The sequence below is a fragment of the Semicossyphus pulcher genome, unplaced genomic scaffold, assembly GCF_022749685.1.
Source record: "Semicossyphus pulcher isolate SPU_LCO1_2020_fin unplaced genomic scaffold, fSemPul1.0.p SCAF_13, whole genome shotgun sequence".
Classification (NCBI taxonomy): domain Eukaryota; kingdom Metazoa; phylum Chordata; class Actinopteri; order Labriformes; family Labridae; genus Semicossyphus; species Semicossyphus pulcher.
In genome coordinates, this window is record NW_027211637.1 from 3,726,176 (window position 1) to 3,742,451 (window position 16,276).

Here is a 16,276-nt window from a genome sequence, read left to right on the forward strand (position 1 = left end):
GTGATTCATGACAGATTGACGTCATGTGTCACAATCAGATCAGTTTCTATTGGTCCAAAGCTCACGTGGGCGGGAGTAATGGACTCAATATGCTTGTTTCATTGGCGCAGATGGTGCTCATCTGTACACATGCAGTTTTTAATGATACAGCACAATTTTAAAATGTATTATTAATTTGTTATAATTTTTTCGCGGACCCCAAGGCTATGGTTCACGGACCCCCGGGGATCCTAGGACCCCACTTTGAGAACCACTAACTTATACATAATGTTACTTATGTACTATATTAAGACATTTAGGCCTATGTATGTAATGTACAATAAGTACTGTAAAACTTATTAATAAGTATTAATTGAACCCAAACCACAATCTTGGTCTAAACATAATCAAAGTAGTTTTTTGTATTAATACAATGTGATATTTAATGCAAAGTATTTTCCACCTTTATGGATGTCAGTACTTATTTATCCTTAACAATATCTTTTTTCTTAATATAGCCATGTCGTATTTTCGTCAGTACGTAACGTAACGTAACGTAACGTAACGTAACGTAACGTAACATATGTTACATACAGCTCCAGAATAAATGTAGAGACCACTCCAAATGTTCCTTAAATCAGTAACTCTGTCTTCATGTAATGGCCGGCCCAATCCAGATGTGAACCACTGAAAACCTCCTGAATGTGATCAAGAGGAAGATGGACGTCACCCAGCAGCACTGAGACAGACCGGTGCGGAGCATGCAGAAATGCATGAACACAGTGATTAAAAACCAGGTTATTCCACCTGATATTGATTCATGAACTCTTCCTGAGTTAAAACATTAGTATTCTGTTGTTTCAACATGAACTTGTTTTCTTTGCTTTATTCGACCTCTGAAAAACATCTGTTTTGCATCTTTTGTTTTTTCTTAATCAGTCGTCATTTTCTGCAAATAAAAGACCTCAATGAGAATAATTTATCCCGAAGTAGGGAGAAATGTTGCTTATGTCATGTCTATGAATGTGAACATACGAAGACGTTTGAACGGCTTTGATAAATGTGTTTTCGTATATAAGGATTGATTTTGTTTGTGTTTATGCATAAACTCTACAACATAAATACCAAACATAAAGCAGCACTATGCGATCACTGTTTGTTGTTATTGATCTGCAGAGGAACAATTTAAAGTGACAGTGTGAAGTAGAGTCATTAATCACGATCAGGGACTCTAAGGTCTGACTCTGGCTGATTCAGTAAACACATTAAAACACTTTGAATAGACAGAACTATAAATAATGTTGCCTCATATCTGTCCCATCTAAAGGTGAGGATAAATAACGTGCCTGACTGAGAGCTGTGACAAAAGTATAAACGTACTGTCGCACCAAGTCAGAAATTGTATTGAGGAAAAATGAATGAAGCTTCAATATATTATGATTTCTTTATCAGCAGGCTGCGGCGTGTGCAGGAAAAACAGACCGTGCGTAGAGCAAAAGCATTGATATCAGCAGTAACTTGCACCAAAATGTTCACATCAACTTTTTTGTTTTGAATTCAAAGGAGAAAAAGTCACGTGTGTGTTCAAATGTAGATATTCAACAAAGAAGAAGAAAGAAAACTTTACGCGGTGTTGCCTGTGCTATCGTCAGCTGACTCTTTATTTCCCTTCCTTTATTCTGAATACACTTTCTACACTTCCACCCCACATTTCTGCAGCTTCTTCTTATCTTTCCTGTTTGTTTTATGCCTCTGGCAGCAAAGGAAAAGGTGTTTTCGGTACCGGTAAATATTTTTACCGGCTCTACTGTTCTCATTAGAGGTCATTCAGGTCAAGAGGTGGTGATTTAGCAACACATTTCCACTAGTTAATTGAGTGAGAAGCCAGTCAGGTCTGAGGTGATCGGAGGGTTGTTTAGATCACCGGTTGCAGAGGGTGTGGGGACTGGCTCCTGAGTAATAATTTCAGCAGTTTGGTGCATTCCCTTCTGGGCCAGCATTATTTCATATTTCATAACTAAAAAGGTGAACCTAAAAACAATTACGTGTGCAGGCACAAGACCAAAACAAAATGCTGCAGAGAGGAGCTGCAGAGTTGGGTAATCCTTTCTGTAGGTTTCATCAGTATGAGCAACAATATATTATCTATATAAAAATCTAGCAATTTTAAAGAGCCGGCTCAGCCAAATATAAAATACATACTGTTTGTTTCATTAATGCGGGGTACGCACTACAAGATAACCAAGATGATTTTGGCCCTGATTCCCCTCTTCAGACAAAAGTAAGCAAAGTCCTGATCTTTGTTGGTTCTAAGGATGATCTCTCCAGATATTCCTGCTCTTCTTCTGCTCAGAAGAACGTCGTGGCCACGCCGAATTCAAATATCAAACATGCAGCACGAGCACGCAGTCTGTGGATCGTCACGTGGAACCAAACGAGAGCCAACTGCCCGTCTGCGACCTTCGTTGGCTTTAAAGTCGCTAAGTTTGACTGCGAGAGATTTAGTGAGATTTCCAGTGTTTAGAGTCGGACTCTGGTCTAGTTGTTCATGAATAGAATCTGTTAGTGTGCGGTGTGCTGTTTGGATCATATCCTTGCTCTCAACACACTACAGGAGCAAAACTGCTCAAGCTATCATTATATGTCATCATGTGTGGGCTTGCTCACATTCCCAACATCTGTTAAGATTGAGAAAAATCTCTAAAATCTTTTAGTTTGGCCCACACTGAAGATTTTTCAAATCTTAACAGATGTAAAAAATGTGCAAGACCCCACGCATGAGAATATATGATAGATTTTAGTTTTGTTCCTCTAGTGTGAGAGCAACGATTACGCCAACACAGCACACCACACACTAACAGACTCATTCACAGTCCTGACTCTCCAAACTGGAAATCTTGCAAAACTCTCGTGGTAAAATGAGACTTTAGAGTAAACAAACATGGTGGACGGCGGGCAGGAAGAACTGGTGATGATAGTTTTTGGACTTTTTAGTGAAAATTCAGGAAGAAAAAAGAACTGTGGATGAAGTGGTGGAGACGGCGTGAACATGGACTGTACTTGTTACTGGCTATTGTTTCCTTCCACGTGACTATCCTCGGGGGTTCCCCCCACACAACAGGATAACAGATCGTTAATATTGAACATGTTAAATATTTACGATTTGAAATCGGTGTGGCCATGATGTTCTTCCGAGCAGATCAGGGGAAGTAAAATCACTCTTAACATCCCTCACACCACAGAAACATCTGGAGAGATCTTTACAACCATCAAAAAATCAGGACTTTGCTTACGATTGTCGGAGGAGGGGAATCAGGCCCCAAATCTGCCCGATTATCTTGTAGTGTGTACCCCAGTTAAGTTTGACCGAGAGAGATTTTATGAGATTCCAGTTGTGAGAGTCGGACTCAATGTTAGTGTGTGGTGTGCTGTTTGGGTCAAATCGTTGCTCTCCACACACCACAGGAACAAAACTGTTCAATCTATCAGTATTTGTCGTCATGTGTGGGCTCTGATCTGAGTGTGGGCCGGGCGTTAGTTGGTTTAATTGAGTACGCCCCCATTCCTATAGAGACGGTTATAATTGTTTTTGTAGAGCTCAAATGGTTTAACATTTCTAATTGTGAATTTTGACAGCAATGTCTCTTAGAAGCAAAATGCTCTCGTTACTGAAGATAATCCTCAGACTTCATCCTGAACAGTTTTCTGAACAGAGCACAGTGAGTCCGTCTGTACGTGAATGCACCGACAAAGAAACAGTCCCTACTCACATTATGGTGACAATGACAATCATGAGACAGGCAATATTGCCACTTTTTGACATTATCAGGTCAAACTAACTTCTATAAAAACTGGGAAACTACTCTAAAAAATGTTGCTTACTTTAGAAAATGCTTAGTCACAGCATAAAGCATGTACTTAAAAATACATACCAGTCTCTCCACAGGGGCTCAGCAAACAGGCTGTTTATTTTTTAAGTATGTTGTTATGTAGACTTTCGCAAAGGGGGAGAAAAAGTGACTAAACAGTTCATTGCATCTGCACAGAGGAACAGTCAGTTCCGGACATGCTGTGACAGCCTATTACACATAATGACTTAAAGAGGCAGAGGAGAAGCTCTGCGGGGATGTAAACATGCTGCTAAAGGAGCTGTTTTGAAGCAGGCAGGAAGAGGGCTCATTCAGAGAGACGCAGAGGCAGCTCGTGGAGAGAAGGACTGCACTGTAGAGGCCTTAAACACGCCGACAGAAAGACTGATCTGTTCACTCAGCACAGATTATTTCATTTTCACTGCACATCGGTCTCCTGCAGCTCTGTACAACAAGCACATCCTGAGGTCATTATGTTCTTTCTTTCTTTCTAAACATAATATTTTATGAGTGTGTGGAAAGAAACAGGGAACAACATCTGGCAGAAACGTGTGTTTTTTAAAGGGACTCGAACAAACCAGGTTTTGTGGGACTTTGGGTAATAGGTCAGAGAGGCTTAGCTCAGGGAAACTTTGGGCAAATATAAATGGAGCCTTCAAGCTTGAAAAAAAGGGAAAAGGAGGCACACTTGAAGTTTCAGTGAAAGGCTTGAGGGCGACCGAAGTTGGACAGGCGATACTGTAAGATTGAGTCTAACACTTTAAAGAAAATTGCTTTAACTAGTGGTCTCAAACACAGCCCAATTAGGGGTCTGTGCATGCATCACAGTGGTTTCCTCAAACATGAACTGGAAGCAAGTTTAAACGTAGCTCAGGAAAACTGTATGATCAGTTACGAGGGTGCAGAATGACGGGGCTTAATTAGAAGTGACAGATTCCACTGTACACGTTTGTAGTTTAACGCTGAGTAAATAATCGTGTTGAATTTTTAAAGGCTCAATAAAAGAACCAGTAGTACTACCCATACCAACAATGTGGCCTTTCTGTGTTTCCACTTACCTCACCGCCGAGCTGCTTTATAAAACAGCTTTTTGTTGTTGTTATGCTGTCACAGCTGAGAGGTGGACGCAGTTATAAACCAAAGAGAGGCCGAGCCAACGTCGGCACAATCACACGCTGTGTAAAGCCATGTAATGTCTCTCTAGAGGCACCGAGTCTGATCCTTTAAAAGGAATAGTTGAACATTTTACATAAAACCACTATTGGCTCACCTGCTGAGAGTTAGCTGAAGGGTAGGTGTTTGTACGCTACACTGAAGCAGCTTAGCTTAGCATAAAGACTGGAAATGGGGGGGAAAGTTAGCCTTCGTCTGATGTAGAGAGATCCACCTATCAGTACATTTTTTAAGCTTCATTAATATACATTACCTTATTTAATAAAGGTGCACAAAATCAGATAAAAATAGAAATAAACTCACTGCTCCTGCTAAGAAAAAGTCCAGTTCAACCCCTCATAAAGCAGCAGCTTGTTGTTTTGGCTGCTGGAGGCTGAACTTTAATAACTTCTGAGGTGTTCAGACCAAAATGGAAGCAAGTTTTCACCTCTTGTGACTCACACACAGTTTGACAATAGCATCATACGCGTTTATTAGCGTTGGTTAAAAACAAGCCGCAAACATTCTCCCCTTCAGACATGACGAAGAAACAAATGCTGTCATGTCTGAGCTCATGACATCATCTGAGGGCGCGAGCAGCTTGGTCAATTTCACCGCCTTCTCGGGGAGCCGTGTCTGGATTAATTTTACTGCCACTTTCAGCTACTTGAGGTTGACCAGTGTCCAGTTTTGATGACCCGTAGGTGCCAGGATTTCATAGAGACGCTGAGTTCAGTTCAAGGTGCAGAGCGCCCTTCCACCTGTTTCCTGTGAGGGGCACATCCACTGAATCTAGCCGGTCAAAATGAGCAGAAATCTGACCTCAGGATTCTCAATGAAAGTACAAGCAGGAAGACTGTTTTCATGCCTCATTCATTCATTCATAGCACTCTTTATCTCTTTCAGTAAATCAAGCCAGGTGGGAGGTCTGTGCTAAGTGTTAGCATAGCATGATTTGAACTGTTTAACAAAGATAAACATATTAAAGTTAAAGAAATAGTTGAACATATACAACTGTCTGTTACCTGTTCCTCCGCTGCCATGCTTACACACTGTTCAGACCAGGAAGTAAGCAAATAAGATGTTATTTTAAATGCATTTTGAAAAATAACTTGCTTCAAATGTGTTTGGTAGGCTGTACACTGTTATTGCATATGTTTGCGTATGTAGCAAAGGGGCGCTGGTTTAACTCAGTTAGCACACCATATTCAAAGGCTACAGTCCTCAACGCACTGATCGCTTGTTCGACTCCGAGTCTCTGCAGATTATTTGGTGCATGTATTCCCCCACTCTCCAGACATTTCCTGTCTCTCTTCAGTTGTCCATCCAATAAAAGCAAAAAGATGCTGAAAACAAAACATCACATGAAGATTTGTAAAACGTCTGATTCCATGCTTGATCAGGTCTTTCCTCAAGCAAAAAAAACGTTTAAATAGCATGTTTTTGATTGGATTTCGGATCGACCATTTCTGATGCATCTGCAGGACGTAAAGACAATCTCTGCAATACTTTCATCACACAGCAACACCAACAGTTCATAACGATTCAACTCTCCAAAATGATGTGATTTTACTTACAATTTCCTTCACTTTTGGATGGAAAACATTGCTTCCAGGCTGTATGCTAAGCTAGTCTAAAGCAGGGGTCTCCAACAGGTAGCTCGCGGCCTGGATTTTAGTATCTCGCCAAGAGGTTCACAGACGGTACAAAAAATACAATGACAATAAATGCACCTTGAAAGCCTTTTCCCACTTCAATTCATCAAATACACAGATGTCCCGCCCCCTCGAATACAAAATAATAGGATAGACCGATCAGCTGTCAACAAAACACGGTGATGCTCCTGGCAGGTTTGTCAACGTCTGAACCTAACCAATCACAGCAATGTTGCAGCAACCTCCATCAACAGGTCGGGTCAGTTATGCTGTACGCTAGTTGAGCTAAAGTGAGGAGTTCGGTGCTGTTAGCCTGTTTAGCCACATTTATGATGGACGATGAAGGTGGCCACGCCAAGAATGTAATGCAAGTACCTCTTTCATCAGCCACTTTCATTTACTTAAAGTAGCTCTCAGATGAAAAAAAGGTTGGAGACCCCTGGGCTAAAGGAATCCTAGCTTCATATGAATCATAGAGAAATGAGAGTGGCATCAATCCTCTTACTGAAGGCTTGGCAAAGCATATCCTGAAATGTGGAGCTATTTTTAATCGTCTACATTTCTTTTGTTGTGAACAGTGAAATGGATATATTGGATAAAAGTTTGTGGTGTGATGCTGGAGCACAAAAACATCTCCCACTGCTACTAAAGAAGTTATTCCCTTACTGTTATGTGAAATGATGGCTTGGCTAAAATCATCCTCTAAAAGGCTGGTATGTTCTGCCACCAGTGCAGCTACAATTATGCTAACAGCATACTTGGAGGACATTTTCATCTTACATATTGCACTTTTCTCATTTCAGTCAATTCACTTAAATCCACTCACAACATATTATGTCATAGTGAGCAGGCCGTCCGGTACAGAGAGTTTTCGACGACGCATATCTTCCCATCACGTAAACCCTCAGAATCCCGACACTGGAGTCTGTGAATAGGCAGACAGAACTTAAAGCCATTAAATAACAAGTTGGCCACCATCATGTCTCTAAACCATTTTTAGATCAGAACAGACGGAGGAGGAAGGGGATATATAATACCCCTGTTTTGGACTTTGAATGAAGGCAAAGCTTTGTTCTCTGTGTCTGTAAACGGTTTGGATCAGGACTACAGATCCAGGACTTGGAGGCATTATATTCTCTGCGGAGCATGGCAGTAGCCATGACAGCACCGCCAAACACTGCAGCCTCTGTCCTGGAAAAACAGCAGTATCTGAGACCTGAGGAGTTTTGGAAAACAATAGTGGTGATTACTGACTTCATTATTACAGCAAAGTAGATCCAAGCTGCTAAAGGTCATGCCATTTAGCAATTCATGAAACTAAATGAGTCCACTCATGGCCCTTGGTTTTCTCATAGAGAACCGAAAACTGATTGTCCTTTTCAGAGAAGTTACTATGAGCATTTGCTTCCATGTGTGGACAATACACCTGTCAGTTTGAAACTCTTGGATCTCAGCTCTTTAACAAATCAGCCATTACCGCCACAAACCACATGTGTACAAAATCAACTAGACTGGAATTTGAAGGATTAAAACTGTAAAAGCGAAACAGTTTTGCAAAGAAGCTGAGGTATCCCTAAGATGGCAGGAAACTTATATCGATATTAACTGATTTTTTGCTACTTGTGGGCAGTGTTGGGTAACGTTACTTTTAAAAGTTACTTTTTACGTTACTGTTACCTCCTGGGAAAAGTAAGTCTGAAGTTTGAAGTCGAGCTCTTCACAGCTGACGAGCACTTCTCCTCCAGACACAGCTTACATTTCACTGTCATGTTGTTCTCGTCCCTTTTACACAAACATTCAAAATAATGTGAATATTTCCACAAAGTAAACGCTGTCCTCTCTGACATCTTGCTAGCTGAATTAGTTAGCTACACATGCGCACTGACACAGCTACCTTCTGCTGGTACGCAGCTCAGGCGTAGGCACACCTGCCAAAAAGTAGAGGAGAAACCGAGATCTTTTCTTGTGGTGACAAAAGCAAAAGGGAATACGGTGATTTATTTTCCATTAATGGATTACTTATTATGAAAAGCAACAAAATAACAGAACAAAAAGTACTCCGAGTAGCCCCCAACACCGCAGAAAAAAGTTGTAAGCACAACATTGATCTTGTAAGTAAGTAGCTTTATATTTACTAGGGCGACCAAAATGACCAATGACACATGAGGAAAAAATAAAATAAAACTTAACTTAACGGGCAGACATTACACCAATAGTAAATAGTAAAGCTAGTAGCATTTCCCCAGAGATGAGCCTTGCAGGCTTGTTCATAGTCTGACTCCATGGCTAATATAAACCTGAGCCTACAGTAGGCCTATACTGTATGTTAAAACACAGAGAGGTCTGTAGTGTCGTGGGATCGCAGGGCATTTATAACTGAGGATAAGCTGCCACATCACAGCTGCATGCAAGTTAAGTGTTTAAGTTTGTGAGCCTCTCAGATCATTTGCTCCAGTACATGCACCTCTCTTTGTTAGTATTTCTTCCCCACTTTCCTTAAAGAAACCGAGATCTGGTGGCCAACGGGAGGAGGTGCAGCTTCAGCGCTGTTGCCGTCAGCAATGACAATGCCACCACCGTTAACATCAGCAGCAGTTGCTGTAAAACTTCTCACTAAAGCCGCTTGTCTCGGTACTGTCAATCTTCTCTCTGGGCTGAGCTGGTGTTGTGTTTCTTATCAAGAAACGACGTCTATCCATTCAAAAACTCTTTTTTAAGGCACTAGTAACACAATGAGCTTAACAAGTGTTGACAGGATTTTGACCCCTGTCAGTGAACCCCCCCAAACTACGCCTAAGCTTTCTGGTGTACTTAGATATGCTTTTGTTGTGATGTTAACAATGTTAACAACTCACCTGCTACTATAGCTGTCTGGAGTTGGCTGCTTGCTAATGGGAAGCCGTCTTTTCTCCTTTGCAGCAGCAACTGTAGCTACAGCTGGCTTACCCAAAGCCGAGCTAAAGTTTATTACATTACTTGCTATGTCAAGTAAGCTAGCTAACTTTCTCTAGCATTACGTATGTAAGGGAAACTGTACAGCAAGCAATTTGTTTAAACAAATGCAAATCTTGAAAGGGTGTTGCAGGTCTTCTCTCAACTCCTCTATTAGGATCCAATTACACAGCTACTTACTAAAGTTATTGATATTTTGACACAAGGCTATATGCTCTATAATACTGTATATCTTGGTGTTTGTCCGTACAGCATCTGTGAATGGTTTTACAGCCATGATTCTATCAATTCACACAATATCAACAATCAGAATAACTTTTAAAGGGTATAAAAAATATCAGTAACAGAAGCATGTCACAACATTGCCTCCCACAAAGGTGTGTGTGTGTGCCAGTAACAACTAGATTCCTAACATGTGTTGACGACAGAATTGCTTCATGACCTTGGAAGACAAGTATTGAACTCCGACCTGGCCGTGTTTTTATAGGTTAAACAAACGCAGAGTAAAGAGGAGTAAACAAGTGCAGGACGTTTGGTCTCCGGGTGAAACAGGTCAGTAACTTTCCTGTCTTCTTTTTCTCAGTCTGTGTTTTCCCTTATCATTAAAGAGTAACAGAGCAGAAGCAGAAATGATGACAAAAACAGATACAAATAGGAAACAGTCTTTTATGTGGTGTGGAACAGTGGACTCTGTTAGATATCATGTGCGTCATTGTGTTTGAAGTCATGGTTCATTAACCTGGCTTCCTCTCTCTCTCTTTAACCTTGAAACATACCTGGACTCACTTCTGACCAAAGTGTCGTTTGTTGCTTCACTCTAAATTCAAAGCCATCTTACACCAAGAGCCTCATATTACTGTAACACTCACTCATTGCCACATTCAGTCTTACATCATTTCATTTGTGTATCCAACCCAGACGTGACGAAATAACCAGTGTGACGACATAGAAAAAAAATACTGATAAAAAGAAGAGGAGAATTTAATAAGGAGCATTAAAAGAGGTTTTTAAAGAGTTGACAAAACCTGACAATGTTAGCATGCCTGGCTAACCGGTGTGGCTAACCCTGCCTGGCTAATCGGCGGTTAGCATGCTCGCGCAAAGGTAAGTGGCGGTTAGCATGCTAGCACAAAGGTAATCGTGATGCTGTATGTGTTAGCTCGGCGGGGTGGGCATGTTCTCGCACAAGAGAGTGAGAGTGAGCTTCTGGTGACGAAGAGCCCAGGAGGAGGGGCCCAGTTTGAATGTGTTGTTGACAAAATGCAAGGACAAATCCTACTTATTATACCTTTAAGTTAGGTTTGGGAGCAGGACCACGCCCAAAACCACACCTACAATCATCCGACAAGCCTATCATACCCAGTCATTCCACTCACCTCTGTTTGTATCAGATTCTTCGATCCACCCTCCCTTTCTGCCATCGTAGGTACAGTCTAGGCCGAAATCTGCTCGGGTAGGTCATGCCTAAGATGGAACCAACACCCTGAGTTTCCCTCTGCCCGGTCTTCAGCGTATCATCCCAGACCAGCCTTACAGAAGACATCCCCATGACATTCACCCCTCCCCTCAACATACAGAAAAGTGTCTCCACATATATAATTCCAGGACTTACATATTTAAACACATATTGTTGTGCTCTAACACCAACTAAACTAGTAACCTGATAGTGGTACATTTGTATCTATCCAAAAAGCAAGCATGCAGCTGGGGTCTGGTACAATTTAAATAATGAATGAAATTGCAGCACTAATGTTAAGTAGGGATAACTAACTACCCTGCATTAAAACAACAAAGATGTTTTTTAAATTTACTTTCTTTTAACTTTCATCTTTTACACGTGAAACATGAGTTTGTTTCCTTTTTGCCTTGGACATGTAGCTCTAGCCTGTCGTCTTTAAGCATCATATCACGTATTTTACACATGAAATTATTTTTAGCCAACTCAAGAACAATAACGGATAAAATAACTTCTGCCAGTTTAAACTGCAAGATTGAAAAGTCTATTCTTGTCTGCCTCTGCCTCAATCAGGGACTCATTGTGGTTCAGGCATCTAGTTGGGATTCCTCCCTGTGCAGGTACAGGCACAAAACTTTGGTTGGCAGGATCTAGTAGGAATATCCCATCTGGCTTGGGAACGTCCCAAGATCCCCCAGGAATAACAGCAGAAAATGTGTGGCTCTATTTGACATGTCTGCACTGCATCTTCTAGACAGTTCTTGGCCAACATAAACTGCATGCAGGTAATGATATATCTGTAATAAGCTGAGGCTCTAGTTTAAAGAGAGAAGATTTTACTTTACAGAGTCTAAAGCCGCACACAAACATTATCATGTCAGAACAAGAGTCAGATTCTGTTTGCAAAAGTCTACAGAGGTTTAGAGCTGCACTGTGGCTCAGTAGAGATGATTCCATACCTCTGAATGCGAGTCAGCTGCTATGTAGGCAAAAGGCTAGGACACTTAATCCATCAAATAGGATGAGGCTTGCCAGTGTAACTAAAAGCCAACTAAGCTGTCTAAGAAGTGCATTAGACACAGGAGGGGTGTCTGTGCCAGTGTTTGTGTTGGTGTCAGCGGTTGTGGTAGTGATCTGTTGGAGCGTTGGACGGGTTTAAGTTCTGCTTATTAAGAACTCATTGTGTAATTCTCTGAGGGAATCTTTGTTCCAAACAACAAGCTGGCTAATGTTAGTGTCTCGAGAGAGCATCTGAAAATAGAACATAGTCTGACAGAAACAACAACTTTAGGCAAAGGGTGAAGCGTCCTGCAATAAATTTAACTCCCACAGGAACTATTTTTCTTGGCAACACACGCAAAGCAAGAAGACATAAAAGGTTGCGAAGTTGCATTTAGTCTGCTCATTTCACAACCTTCAGCACATGGTAATCCCTGACTCTGGTGTATTTAGTGTCAGGTTTGTATCATGTCAACTGAGGGGAAATAATCACCTCTGACACAGCCGTGTAAATGCAAAACACAATCTTGCTCCAATCACCCAGTGGACGGTAGCTTCCTGTTTACATGGCAGGGTTTAAAGCTGCAGGGGTCTGGGGTCAGAGAGGCTAAAGCCGGTTACAGCTTGGGTACTCTACTCAAGGTTACAAACAGCTCAGAGGGGGTAAACAACAATGTGTGTAATCTAGAATCCCCATTCCCATGACACAGGGGTCACATCACAACTTTTATGTTTGTTTTTCTCATTTCTGGTTTGATGTTCTTGATAACCAGCTTGTCCAAAATGGTTGCCAATCTTTCCAGAAAGTATTTACCCACACTCCCCCTCCCGTGCTCCTTGGTGAGGGGGCCAGCGCTCTTAAAGACTATCGTTGGTAATTGTTACAACCTTGAGAGGCGCACCCAAATCACACACATTTTCCCCATTTCACTTTTGGCACGTCGCACACATCACCAAAGGAAATAGATCACTTTTGTTCATTTGGTCCATCTGGAGGCTTACATAATATGCATGTAGGTGTTTGAGTTTGAATAGAGCAGGCGAAACCAATTAGTTTGTGGGGCAGGAAGAAAAGAACATCCATGGCTGTGTTGAGTGAGCGTGTGAGGTTGGACTTTGTTGTGTTGTTTCATGTCGTGTTTTTGCTTTTCTCTGGTTGTTTTTTTGTCTTCCTGCCCAGACACAACATGTGTAAATTAGCTGCTAGCTAACTCTGGTGCTTTTATGTTTAATTGTGTGTTTCACTAGAAAAAAAAAAACACATTCAAATAAAAGTTTAAAAAATATATAATTTATTTATTTGTTTATTTAATAGAGACAGAGCACGCTAATAAACATACGTGTAAAACTAAAGGGTGTGAAGAAGTATGTTCTTTATATCCTGACGATCTGGGCAGGTAACAAAAACCAGTACAAACATTTCCTTAAATAAGACGTCAAATGAGACGTAAATATCTTGGGACTTAAAATGGGTCACAGAGATGACTCCTCGAGAGATTACCAAGACTTCCTTATATAACTAACACACTGACTATTGATAAGAGCAAGGATGTAATCTGTGTGGGGAAACACAAGTGTTGACTGGAAGCCGTGAACAGCAGCCGCCCTGTTTCTCTCAAAGCACTTTGGAACCAAGAACCCTAAAGGCCCTCTGTCTGACTTCAGGTTGGTGTCAACTGAGAGAGGCTGAGACTTTGGTTAATAGGATATGGTCCATTTCAGTTGTGGGGAAAGCAAAAGTGTTGCGATAAAAAAAACAGCATTTTATCACTTGTGGCACTTTTCGCAAAACATCTGAAAACGTGTCATACAAGGTCGTTGCTTTGAGTGGAACCTGACCCTGAGTGAGCATGCACAAACGCAGCAACTGAAAGCAAAGCGGCTTTTCCTTAAATGATACATTTTCTGTGTGCAGAAGTAGAGGAAACATACATTCTTTGTTGCTTTAACAGTATTCCTACATTCAGTGGTTCTAGTACAAGAAGTAAAAGTAGTATTACTGGTGGAATCTGCACTTAGTTGAAACTGTGGTTTTTTACTCTTGTTTGTGTTTTTTGTACAGCGACCTAGAGTGTCCTGAAAGGCGCTTATAAATAAAATGTATTATTATTAGGAGCAGTCATGGTAGTTGTCGTGGTAGCACCAACATGAGATGAAGCTAATAATAGCAGCTTTGTCTCAGCAGTAGTTGTACCAGTAGCTTTGGCAGAACCACTATCCGTAATATCCACCAATGGAAATAGTTGCAGAAGTAGCAGTGGTGATAGTAGATACAGTACTGGCACAAGTAGTGGCACAGTGGTACTATCAGGTGATCAGAGAGCATCCATTTTGCTCATCAAAAAAGAGGCCAGAATCAGATACTACAACAATGTGTTTTGCAGTTGGTTTCAGTGGTGTCCTCCGGTTTGGAAAAACACTGCGAAAGCGCCCTCATGGATGCCGATGTCGTAGATAAAAATTGATCAAGTGCCCTCTCAGTTGGCCGACTAATGAATAAATTATACATGTTAGAAAATAAGCTGGCCTCCACACACTCCTACGTGTGAGACAATGTGCCCTCGTGGGATGCCTCTTCAGTTGAAAATGCTCCAGTTGTTTTGCATCACAACCTTTCCGCGCATGTTTACGGATGACTCGGTCCAGGGGGTAGCATATCAACGGAGAAGAGTAACGGACCGATAACTGACCCCTGAGGAACGCCTTGGGCGGAATGGGACAGAGGATGGAGAATTTCCAGAAACAGAAAACTGAAACTTTTTCTTAGAAGTTAAGAGTGGACCCATTGAGACCAACCCAAGATTCAAGAAGCTGATGAAGGATGGAGTGATCCACGCTGTAGTCTAGCAGGACTTAAAAAGAGCGTTCACCTTCATAAGCTGTAAAGAGTAAGTCATTAGACATCTCAGGACTGTGTACAAGGCTCTGAGACCAGACTGGAGGTTATAAAACATGCTTTTTGCACTCATACTCGCCATCAATTGGGAGGAAATAACTTATTCCTTGAGATAAAGAGATCATTTTGAAGTAGTTCATTTCTGAGGGTGGGGGGAGACAATATTGTGTGGTTATTAAAAAGCGTTCTGAGTTTAAAATAGGACTGAAAAATACCAGAGTCCAAGAAACAGTTAATAATTGATAAGAAGGAGACTGATAATGGGCAGTACGTCTCGCTAGTGACAATAACAGTGTCACCAGCAGAATTAGTGATGTCTGCAAAACAGACCTAATTGTGTCCATTATGTCACACGGCATTAAAGCCACCGACTTTCTACTGTATACAAATGAAACACTACTTATGTTTACAAGCAGACTGAGAGTGGATCATTTATCCAAACACAGTGAATCTAACCTACGCAGGAAAATCTAATTAAGTTCAGAGCCGGTAAAGTTACTTCAGCCCAGTGGAGGCGTTTATATGAGGTCTGCTCAGCGGCAGTGAAAGCAACTGATGTTATTAGGAAGCATGTAAACACACTGACAAACTTAAAGGCCCACTCATTCACTCAGTCTCTCCCTACCTATTCAGCCGTGGTCATCTGTAAAAGGAAAAAAGCTCAGTGTGCTTTCTAAGCAGCAGAGAGGACTCAGGACGGAAATCCAACCCATATTTTCTCTCCAGGTTTTATCCTGCTGCAGGACAAACCGTTTAAAGCTCAAATAGGCCTCCCATTGTGTACATGGCCCGTGTCAATTACCACAGACATTTTCAGTCTCAAATAGGCTACAGTCATTTGTAAGGTTTTTTTCAAAACAAATGTTTTGAAAAAATACCTTCCATCATGTTAAGTGAAACCACAGGGCGCACACAAACATGTAGAACACACTCACTGGATGCCCTGATGGGAATGTTATTCAAGAAGCAAAATGAAAATAAAGACTGTAAAAACAGAATGTAAAAACCTGCATGGCCTGTCTTATTCCACTGTTGTTATTACAGGGGCATGGAAGAGACTTAATGATCTTGTCTTACTCACTCACACACACTCCCTCTCTGAATTGACGCCAGACCCTGAGGCCGGCCTCTCTGTAACGAGAGCCAATTGCGGCGCGCCGAGCAGGCGAGCCTTCATGAGCCGACCCCCTTCATTTGCCTGCTATAACATACCCAGCTCCGATCATGTGACGGGTTATGCGAGCCGTCAGCCCTCTGGAGAGAGAGTGAGCGATAGTGTGTGTGTGCGTATGTGTGTGTGAGAGAGAGAGAGAGAGTG